Source organism: Parasteatoda tepidariorum, chromosome 7, assembly GCF_043381705.1.
Source record: "Parasteatoda tepidariorum isolate YZ-2023 chromosome 7, CAS_Ptep_4.0, whole genome shotgun sequence".
NCBI lineage: Eukaryota > Metazoa > Arthropoda > Arachnida > Araneae > Theridiidae > Parasteatoda > Parasteatoda tepidariorum.
Genome location: NC_092210.1, coordinates 78,784,631 through 78,796,426, shown reverse-complemented (window position 1 = coordinate 78,796,426; position 11,796 = coordinate 78,784,631).

The following is an 11,796-nucleotide window of genomic DNA, read 5'->3' as shown; positions in this document are numbered from 1 at the left end:
GAAACTAACTTCACGTGACACAAAATGAGGCGTGGTTTGCTATGACGTCAGGATACAGTATCTCAGCGAACGGGAGGAGTTAAACCAAAGCTTCCTATCTAAAAATGTGTTACAAAGGCGTTTTAATTTGAACCGCATTTTTTAAAAATTGTTTTTCTTTCATGCTTATATTATTTATATATAGTTTAAATATATATGTAGTGTATATCAGTTGCATCCTCCTCCTTGAGAAAATTTTTGTGAGCACCTTTCAGCATAATGAAATAAAATTGAGGAATGAAAAAATAAATATCGAAACTACATTTTTTTTAACAACTTTTGAAATAAATTCATTTTTATTTATTTATACTGATTCATTTTTATTTATATTTGTCTATACATAAAAGTCTGAACTGTTTTGAAAGTTTTTTATTTAATAAGTTGATCCCAATTAGAGGGAATGGAATGAATGGTATATGACCTGGAATTATAAGTTTTTAGGTAAATAAAATGTTTTAAAAAATTCTTTTTTATTATTAACTTCTAAAATATTTGATTAAATTTTTTTTGAAGAAATGTAAATAATGCTAAACACCTATCATTTTTTATTTTAACTTTCGTAATTTTTTCTTCTAGATAAAATTATTATTTTTTTTAAACTCAAAACCCTTCAGCATAATGAAATAAAATTGAGGAATGAAAAAATAAATGTCGAAACTACTTTTTTTTCAATAACTTTTGAAATAAATTCATTTTTCTTTATTTATACTGATTAATTTTTATTTATATTTGTCTATACATAAGAGTCTGAACTGTTTTGAAAGTTTTTATTTAATGAGTTGATCCCAATTAGAGAGAATGGAATAAATCGTATATGACCTGGAATTTAGGTAAATTTTTTTTAAAAATTCTTTTTTTTTATTAACTTCTAAAATATTTTCAGGAATTTTTTTTTTAGGAAATATAAATAAAGCTAAACCCCTATCATTTTTTATTTTAACTTTCATAATTTTTTCATCCAAAAAAAAATTAATTAATTATTTTTTAACTCAAAACCCTTCAGTACAATGAAGTAAAATTGAGGAATGAAAAAATAAATGTCGAATCGAAACTACTTTTTTTTCAACAACTTTAGAAAAAAATAAATTCATTCTTAATTTTTTTATACTGATTCATTTTTATTTATATTTGTCTATATATAAAATCCTTTCCTTTTTTATTTTAACTTTGATAATTTTTTCTTCCAAATAAAATTATTTTTTAACTTTAAAAAAAAGAACCTGTACACAACTGTTCTGTCAGAATAAAATTCTTTCATTTTAAAGAATAAAGAAAAAAGAAAAAAAAAGAAAGAAAGAAAGAAAGAGATCTGAACAGCATTTCAAAAACATTTTAAAATTCAGTATAATGAATTATTCATTCAGAGAAGCTTATCAATCAGAGAAACAATCTTATAGAATTAAATTATAATTAAGTAAGTGACTGTAAAATGGTCTTAGCAACAGTATAATGCAGTAGTTACAGACAATTTGCGAGTATTTTTTTCATCGCGTTTGATGGCTTTGCACCAAATTTGTCTTTTTTCTTCTTTTGGTACACTAAAAAATAATTTATTTGGCGTGTTTAATGTAGAACTATTGCACATGGTACAATGCAACACTTGTAGTTTTTGCTTGGAGCCAATTTTTAAAATTTATAATCAGAGCGGCATATGCTTTCACCGTTTCACATGATGGGAGTTGTGGTTGTACTGTATCGTGACGTCATCAGAGCAGATGAGAAACCTAGCAGCGATTTAGGGGGCGGGGCTAATCGAGCGATTTCAACTGTTAATAACAAAATAACTAGTTATCGCACCGGTCTGAAATTTATGTCTATCTTTATAAAATGGCATGATGTTTCATTTCAAAACATAAAAAAAAAGCATGCAGGTTCCTCATTCAGCTTATTTTATTATATTTTTAACTTATATGTATGTAACTAAGAACAAATTCAGATGCCGCATCAGACTTTTGACTTTCTGATTTGAAACTTAATTTGAAGACTTTTACATTTAAAACAATTAAATTATTTCATTCTTCGCATTTTATTTATACAAATTATTAGTAGTCTTTCTTTAGTTAGTATTTTCACAGCTGCTGTGAAACTTGATCTAACAAAAACTGCATCATTAATACATCTTACATGGGATTGATCATTTAAGGTGCCTAAGTCGGAAAAATTGGGAAACGCGGTGCTAGATGATATAGTATAATCATAAATGCTCTTCATTAAGAAGCAGATAATTTTTGTTGCTGTAGTTGTTGTAGTTACTTTACGTCGCACTAGAGCTGCACAATGGGCTATTGTCGACGGTCTGGGAAACATCCCTTAGGATGATCCGAAGACAAGCCATCACAATTTTATCATCTGCAGAGGGGATGGCACCCCTGATTCGGTAGTCCAACGACCTGCACGCGAAGTCGAGCACTTTACTGTAGAACAGTTTAACGAGGACCAATACCGCACACCCTCGGTCCCTACACAGACTAATCCAAGTGGTCACCCACCCGCATACTGACAGCAGCCAGTGATGCTTGACTTCGGTGATCTGCTGGGAACCGTGTCTTAACTATCAGCCCACTGCGGGACCAGATAATTTTTCAGTGGGTTACTAAATTCAAATTTTTAACATGTTGAAGTTTTATTAAATATTGAATTGGAGTTGTCAAATTATTTTATAAGTTTTTATTATGATCTGAAACAAAAAAAAACGTGATTACACCCGGGTTTCTAAACACTATGTGTTACTGCGCAAAAGCGGTTATTTTTGGTTAGCCAAGCGCAAGCAAACAGCCGCCAAAAAATATAGACTTCTGCCAATTTTCATTTTTATTTTTTAAACACATGCAAATAAAATAACATAAAATAAAAATACAGTTGAATTTCCTTGAGCTTGGCTGATCGAAAAGTACCACAAAAAACATAACTTACATAAAATAAAAACTATTTCCAACTGCTTGAGAGATTTGATTTGAATGGCTGGATTACCCCAACATCGTAAGAAATTCTGTAGCAGCAGTTCTTAAATCACCCACTCAAATTCTAATTGATCAGTCTTGTTCCTGGGTTTTGATTCTTTAATCAAATGGGATAGTTTGGTGATTAATTAATTTTGCCTTTATAAAATATCAAACAGACTAATTATCCAATCTTTCTAATAGCATTAAATATGAATGTTTGCTTCCTAGTTATATTGAGCAGTTTATTTTCCTCTTCCTAATTTTTTTTTTCAAACTATTGTTCTAAACTGGATGATTCGGTGAAATATAAACAGTGAAACTAACATTAATCTGTTGACTGCCAGTGATCTTCAAAACTTTATGTTTAAGAACCCAAATTTAAGTTAACCATGTTAACCTTGATTTAAAATAAATGTTTTGCTCACTCCAGCATAATACTATTGAGGCATTTAGCTTTCAAAACCATTCGAACAGCTTTCGATTCTTGAGGAAATATGCATCTCACAATTCTTTTCCTCGTATTCTTAAAATTCATAAATATGAAGGAATGCGTCTCTTTCGTTGACATGACATAACAATCAGCCAACGCTGTTTTCTCACTACAATCATCTTCATAGAACTTTGAGTTGTAGTACATCTTAGGGAAATGGATGTTTCTACAAACTTCGAAGTTCCAATTCATCAAATAGTCAAATAATATATGCTGACGCAAAATCATAGGAAAATATTTATTCTAAAACTATGGAAAACAGTCAGTAAATATTTATAAAAGATGGCATTGTTTCTTTTTGGGAAAGAAAAATATGTTGAGATTGATGATTAATAGAATACATTTAAAGTAAAATATTGATTAAAGTTTTATGTTATTTATTTATTTTTGCAGTCAAAATGACAATACAGTTTGTAGTAGAAGTGAAAATAAGTTAATAAACAGTTGTTTATATGGTTTATTCTCTTACTCTTTAAAAACGCATAAATAAATGTACTTTTAAAATCTATTTTGTCAATTAGATGCTGCAGGTAACGTCGTGCGTGGTTCAACAAATCAGGTTCGACGCACACGAATGATGTCACAGTCAATATCCAATTAAATCTGATTATGCATATTGGTTCAGCGCGATAATAAGCCAAAGCCCTAAAGCTGAAACGTCAACACGCGATGCACATGCACGTGATTCGACAAAATAATGTGATTAGTTGCAAGTATTCAATTATTCGATTTGCTTAATCGCTCAAGCGTTTTTTCTATTTGTAAACTCACGTTAGTGTAATATGCAACTGATGATTGGCTAAAATTTCCAAGAAATGCAAGCCATAGGGTGTTATGCATATGACTAAAATTTCAGATTCACTACGCATCACTGTGAGCCAGAAGACCATGATCTTTGGCCAAAAGTCAAAAATCAAATTTTCAACTAAAATATGTGTAGGCAGTTTTAATATAGCCTAAATTAAGTGTTCATAATCATTCAAAACATTATAATTTACTTTTTGAACCAACGGAAGTACGATGTAATAAAAAATATGTCAATTTTTTTTTGTAAATGTAACTTTAAAATTTTTATTTCAGAAATATATATAGGAATTTCACCTTACTGTTACATTTTTATCAGAGTAATTAGTCTGAAACTATAATACAATTTTTCAATTTGTTGGATTAGCTAATACTCTTGACAAACTTATAGTTTATATCTTATCATTTGACATTTTACAATGTTTGAATGACTTTCGATACTTAGTTCCAAAAAGTTCCACGAGGTAATTAGCTAAACTTTTTGTTGTTGTCTTCTTTGATGATTCTTCTTTCGAAAAAACATGCCCGTATTGCAAAGGTGGACTAAATATACCGAGAAACAAAAATTATGTTTTTTTTTTCTCATGTTTTTGTGCTATTTTGTAATATTACTTCGGAAATATAATTTGCTTTTTATTTTTAATATAAAATTACGAAAATTATTATATTTTCATTGCTGTATTCAATTATTTAAACGTATATTTTTATTTTTATTTTGCTCGCCATATTTCAGACGCCATTTTGTTTTTTTGGGGCATTTTTAGTGTATTTCAAAATTTCAACCATGAATTCAATTTACCTGCACATAAAATCCCCTAAATAAAAGCCCCCAAATTTTGAAACAAATTTTATCGAAATACAAATTTTGGCACGAAACCTTAGATGCTGGCCCACTGGGCGCATGTGTGAGCCAAGTATCACTTTCTGAAATTAAAATCATTTAAATAGAGAGCTGTAGTTAAACATTGAAAATAGTCTATCGTTATCTGCGATGGAAGAATATTAGGAGACTCATAACTATCTCTATAGGGTTATATTTCACATAGAATGCTAAAATATTGAATTTTCAAATGATTAAAATTTTCTTTTTCGACAACTGTTTCCCTGATTTTGCTCGAATTTTGCATTTTGTCACTTTAAATTGCCTTCTTCAATGTGATTTAAACGCTTATGTTTAATCACAAGTTTTTATACTATAACTAAATAAATTAATATATAATAATAATCAATGATTGAAATTTTTTTATAACATGGAATATTTTGTAAAAATAAGCATGTTTTACGTTCGTATGTTAAACATTTTTGATTCACTTTAATGTTCAGAAAACGTAATGAAGTATGCAAATGAGATAGACTGTTCGCCTCACAATAAGGTGAACCACGTTCGAATCACTGCGATGGCTGTGTCATACGAATTCTGTTCCCATCTCGCACCGACCACAGTGCAGATGTAAAATATCTTCACTGGTTGACAGATCATGGGTTGAGCTAACCGTGAGAGGTTTTCGGGGTTTTACTCTCCATATAACGCAAATGAGGATTAGTTCCAGAAAAAAGTCCTCCACGATTGTCCCAACTCTTGATCAAAGAGTTTCCTTGTCTTCTTTCTTGTGAATCTTTCCCTCCAATTCTCTTCCTTTCGCCGCTAAATAAAAACTAAATCGCTAAAAAGTATTCGATAAAAGAGTCCTAAAATATGAAATTTGAAATGAACATTTCAGTATTTAATAGTAGCTCATTTTATCTAAAGTTTATAAAAATAAGAAAATTGCCATAAAATTTTTAAAAAAAAGTGACACATCTATTTGTTAGTCTAAAGAATGATAATATATGTGTTATAATAATACAGCTTATTGTAAAGTCGGTGTAATAAATATGAGTTATACAGCACGAGATATATAAATTCACTGATTATTGATATTAATTAGATTGGTTTATTTGATAGATTTGCCTCTGTTGCAGAAAAAAAAATCACAATTTTTGAAGGAATCCCAGAGACTGTCATTTTTTTCGATGTCAGTATGTCATTTTACAGTTAACCTTGACAACTTGTAACGAATAATATAGCTACATTTTCTCATTAGTTATTAATTTATTAAACTCTTGAATAATTCCAACTACCCTTTAAGCATTATCCTTCATCGAAGTTTGGGCTTGAATTTAAAGAAAAAGGCAACGAAACTAGTTTCTTTGATAGATATTATAAACGATTAAAAAATTTTTTCACTGTTAACTTAGAGATGTTTGAATGATTAGTGGAATACTTCATAATCAAATTCCTAAGCAGCAAGTTTTTATATGAAAATGAAACTTTCATGCTTTCATGAATACGTGTGGAACGAAAATACTAATATTTTATAATGCTTTATTTATTTATTTATCCTTTTTCGTAATAACTATCGTTGAACAGTCGAACCAAATTTTGGGTTTACGACTACTAATGATCAACTCCGTAGCCTTGTAGTTTTAAACCAATCCAGAAGTCAAAGAAACTCCTGGATCAGTACCCCCGACGTATGATTTGTTATTGGAACATGAAGGACTTTCAGACTTGACAGATTCAACGTGTATCAGTCACCGTTTACTACACGGGGAATCTTCAGCCGTCGGGGATCGAACCCAGGGCCTCTTGGGCATAGGTCCAGTGTCCTACAAACCAGGCTATCCCGGCCCTTGATAATCCTTTCTCTATTTTGGATGTAAATTAAATTAAGATTAAACATCGATATGATGACTATAAATGCATATAAATACAAGCATTCAATAGACCAACTCACATCTATGACAGGGGCCGATCTCAGAAAAGTGATATAATTACTACAATTTCTAGAAAATTACCTCTTGTTGGTGACAGTTTGTGGTACTTTTTACGCAGTCAATATCCTTTCAATCCTTTATATGTTAAGCAACTGATCTCAATTGAAATTCCGGTTTCGTATTGCTAATGAATCCCCAATAATCTTTGAAACCTTTTTATCCCCTTGATCGGTTAATTTTCAAGAAAACGGTCATAAAAGTGCCCATTTTTTTATCCCTGAAAATTATATAAAAAATCTGTATGAGCAATATATATTTTCATTTTTAATTTTTGATTTGTTTTTAGCTTGAAACTTTAAAAAATTAAATTTTTAGGAAAAGCCAACATTCTATGACCTAATGTTAGTTTTCCAGCAAGCAGGGGAAATTTAAAAAATATGTGTTTTAAACATTAAAGAAGAATTTTATTAAACTTACGTATAATATAAATAAAGATTAGTAATTTTGTCTTGTGTGATAAATTTGAAAGCATGAGATACAGAGGCCAATGTCACAATCTGGACAGTAGTACCGAGTTTCCTTCCAACATCTCTTATTGTCTTCATCTCTTCTGGAGCAACAAAACTATCTACAATTACCTTAAAAATATCCTGGTACTGCCATCTGGTGTGTAAAATGAGAAATAAAATGTTTTCCGGGCAAAAGAAATTAACTTGTTTTATTCTTATTGGCGCGTTACTACTGAAAACTCCAGCCCGGAAATATCACGGGAGCGAGAAGGAAGGGGTTATAGTAAAACGTCGGGAGTAGATGTGACTACCATGCGCTTTTATTTATCCATCTACATCTATCTTTCTTTCTGAGTGCTAACAAAAAATCCTTGTCTTTCTTTTATTTCTCAACATGTAAGGCATTCAGATTCATTTCCTAAAATATTTTAATGTTTAACATAAAATATTTCCTTCATAAACCCTCCTAACCATGCAACCTTCAAGTTTTCGAAGTGAGAATTGAATCAAATTTTTTTTTAATTTTTTTTATGCTTGCTGAGTTGATGAAATTTGACCTTTATTTATTTCATTTATACTGCACCTCTTTGATTAACTTTCAAACTTTATTTGACAATTTTGCTCCTCCCTTACACCAACTCTTGCTCCTCACAAAAACTTTGCTACTTGAGTATTGGTCTCATTTGATTCCTTTTTTTATGATCTCCTTCTATTTGAGATGATATAAAAAATATTCAAGAGCCATGAAAATATATGGCGATTTTCCATCTTTCAATTCAAGAACTGATATACCGGGAAGGTATAATTCACTTTGTCCTTCTATTTCATGAACATTTTAGTATTAACAAGAAATCTTTATTCGCATACTAAAACTAAATTAAGAACTGAAAGTTAACTAATGAAATATAAAACATTATACATTTCAGAATATCTCATATCATCACAAAATAGGTAAACTAGAATTGACAAAGGATTTTAAGTATTTTCTGACTGTAGTGCTGCCATTTACGTGAGAAGATTAAGTAATTTTAAGAAATATTTTTAAAGTTAAGGAGAAATTAGTATGCTTCTTTTTCTGTGGAAAACAAATAGTGTATTTGTTAAAAAAATTCACCATTGTTCAGTTACCGCTGAAAAATTTGTAATGCTTTAAAATTCAGTATGATTTTTTTGGAATGAAATAAAAGGATTAGAAGATAATATTTTAATTGTTGAAAATACTACTGCAGTCAGAGCTTTCGAATCCGAAAAAAAAGTATCTTTTTTTTCCAGATAAATTGCACTTTTTGTACCTGGTTTCCTAAGTTAAAATATATCCTTTGCAATATTTCATTAGATCAAAAGTTATTCAGGGTGCTCGCTTTTTATTTTAGGCATTGTTCATACTTTTTTCTGAGAGTTAGTGATAGATTGATACCTAGTACAACATCTCGAATCAAAAGTATTAATGACCAAAAAACAATTTTAGAGAAATCAGTTCAACGTTTACCTATTGGTATATTAACTTAAGTTAAGAGATGTTAGTAAGATTAAGTTAAGAGCAAACTTAAGTTAAGAGATGTTAAATTGAACTTTACGTTTCGATTGAATGATATATTATCACGTAATCAAGTATCAAGAGGGATTTTTTTTAACTGTATTAAGATTGCAGCAAAATAACTATATTATGGTTCTACACGATCACTATGAGTGTTCAGCAGTGTAGATAATATATTTAAATCATTTAAATCTCCATAACAACTCATCGCAATGACACATTTCTTACAAGAAAAAAATTCCTATATGCTGAATACATACATAACTATTTAAAATTATAACATTTGTGCTTTATTCTTTCTCTTCAAAATGAATAAAAAACTTATCTGATATTGAACAGTTTTCAAAACAGATTAAGGAAAATTAAAATAGTGTTTAAATTATCAGACTAGTTTCTGATATTATTAAGCCAGAAAAAATTAGTTTTCTTTTCATACATTCGTGTGGTTGCAACGTCATATAAGTTTTTATCATTGTCAATGTCTTATTCTTAGTTAATTAGTAGCACATAATAAACAGGGAACACGAGAAACAGGGAGTATTGGCTTCCTATAAAGTCCATTTTTTGAATATTTGTCATAATTATAGTAAAGAAATATGCATTTTAAGGCTCGTAAATTAAGATATGAGATAAGAAAAAATAAAAATGTCGTAAAAATGTGCTGTATCACGAATGAAAATGGTGAGTTTCAAATCGTTAAAACATATTTGATTGCCTGATTCAGTTTGTGCTTCTAACAATAATTTTTCAATTCGATTCTATAGTTTCAATAATCTAACTTTTTCAATTTTTGAAATCCTGCCTTTTTTTAGTTGTGTTCAGTTTTATCTTGAAAGCAATTTTGTTTATGTTGTTGTTGTCGTTGCCAATCTCGGAATCGTATAGCAGCGCTAGACAACTCCGATGAATCCGAACACCTCCAAAAAGTCCATAAAAAGACTGGAGTCTCGCAGGACCTCATCTTTACCGAACCCCAAACAAGTTGGAATAAATTTTTTGTTGTTTATTTGTACTTTAAATATTAATTTGTTAACCCCTAACATATGCTCTTTCTTTAATGTTTTTCACAAGGTCTTTAAAAACATATATTTACTGGGTGTCGACAGAGTATTACAACTCTTGATATTCATCATAAATATTATCACTATTCTAATAAATGTTTTGTAAGATAAACCATTTGAAGTATAGAACAAGGCTTTTTTTGGTATAAACAGTTAATTGAAAGTTGTTTTAATGAATTTGAATTTCAAAGATAGAAAAAATTTAAAAGAAAAAAAAACAGAAGGCATTAATTTTTAAAAAATTGATAGAAACATTTTTAAAATACCTCAGTGTTGAATAAAATGCACAAGCTGATTCTTAACTTAAATACAAATGAAAATCTTCCCTTAAGAATAAAATAAGATACTGAAATCAAGGGAAAAACTAAATTTCTATTCCCTGTCTTACAGGAATTGTTAGGGTCTAATTTTGTGCAAATCACGCAAGGAATTTAGTAAAATGTAAAATCGCAGGCTTAAATTGCTGAGTTTGTTACTTTTATTCACAAGGGTTGTTGAGTTTTATTCGTTTTGTTTGTTTCCTTTATTCTGAAGTCACACGAGAATTTCGATCCTTTTTGTTGGTAAATAAGAATAAAAATGTCGGATTGTTGTAGGCTTAGGTATTTTATTTGAGCTTGCATTTAGAAAAAAAAATATAAATGCTTTTTGTGTGAACATTTTAAATTTGAAAGGAAGCTTTCTTTAAGCCTGTTATAAAAAGAAGAATTCGAGTGAAAAAAGTCAACAATTCCAAATTATTCAGTTTTAACAATCTGAGAAGTCAACATTTATCTTTGAAAATAAACTTCAACCTTAATAAAACAAACACAAGAACGTTTACCGTAGAATTTCTTGGAACAGAAACTATATTTTTGTGTGGTAAACATTTTCCCAATAAACTGCCGTATCCAGCATTTCATCACCAAGGCTGAGAAAAAAGGAACAAAGTCTTTACAGACCATCCAATATATTTTCTTTCTTAAAATGTTTAAATCCTATTAATCTGGTAACTAAATAATAGTTTAGAATGAGTTCGGGTTCAATTTTTCCTTATTAGATTTTCTTTAATATGTATTTTGTCACAATTCATAATTTTCATTGTGATGCCTTTTATTTTATAAACGTCGTTGAACAGCCGGTTCAATTTTTAGATTTACGACTACTAATGTTTAACTCCGTGGCCTTGTAATTTTGAACCCAATTCAGAAAACAATGGAACTCCTGGATCAAGTCATGGGAGAAATTTGTTTCCGTGGTGGACTTTCTGGTAGAACTAGCCCACATTTGCGTGACATGGTAAGGAAAACTGCGAAAACCTCCCACTGTTAGCCTGACGGCAATTGGACTCCCATGATCCGCCTACCATTGAGGATATTTTACGTCAGCACTGTGGTTGGTTCGAGACGGGTGCGGAATTCGTATCGATCAACCATCACCGGGATTCGAACCCAGTTCACCTCATTGGAAGGTGAACGCTCTGTCCCCTGAGCCACCATGGTTCTCATTGTGACACGCTAAAAAGAATGCATTTTTGGCGAAACAGAATATGTGTATTTTATCAATATTTAAAATTTATCACTCGTCAAAGATAAAATGAAGTGCAAATTTCGAGTTGATTTTAGCAAAATTTAAGCAACAAAGTCATCAGTAACTTCATAGAGGATCCCAGACGTCA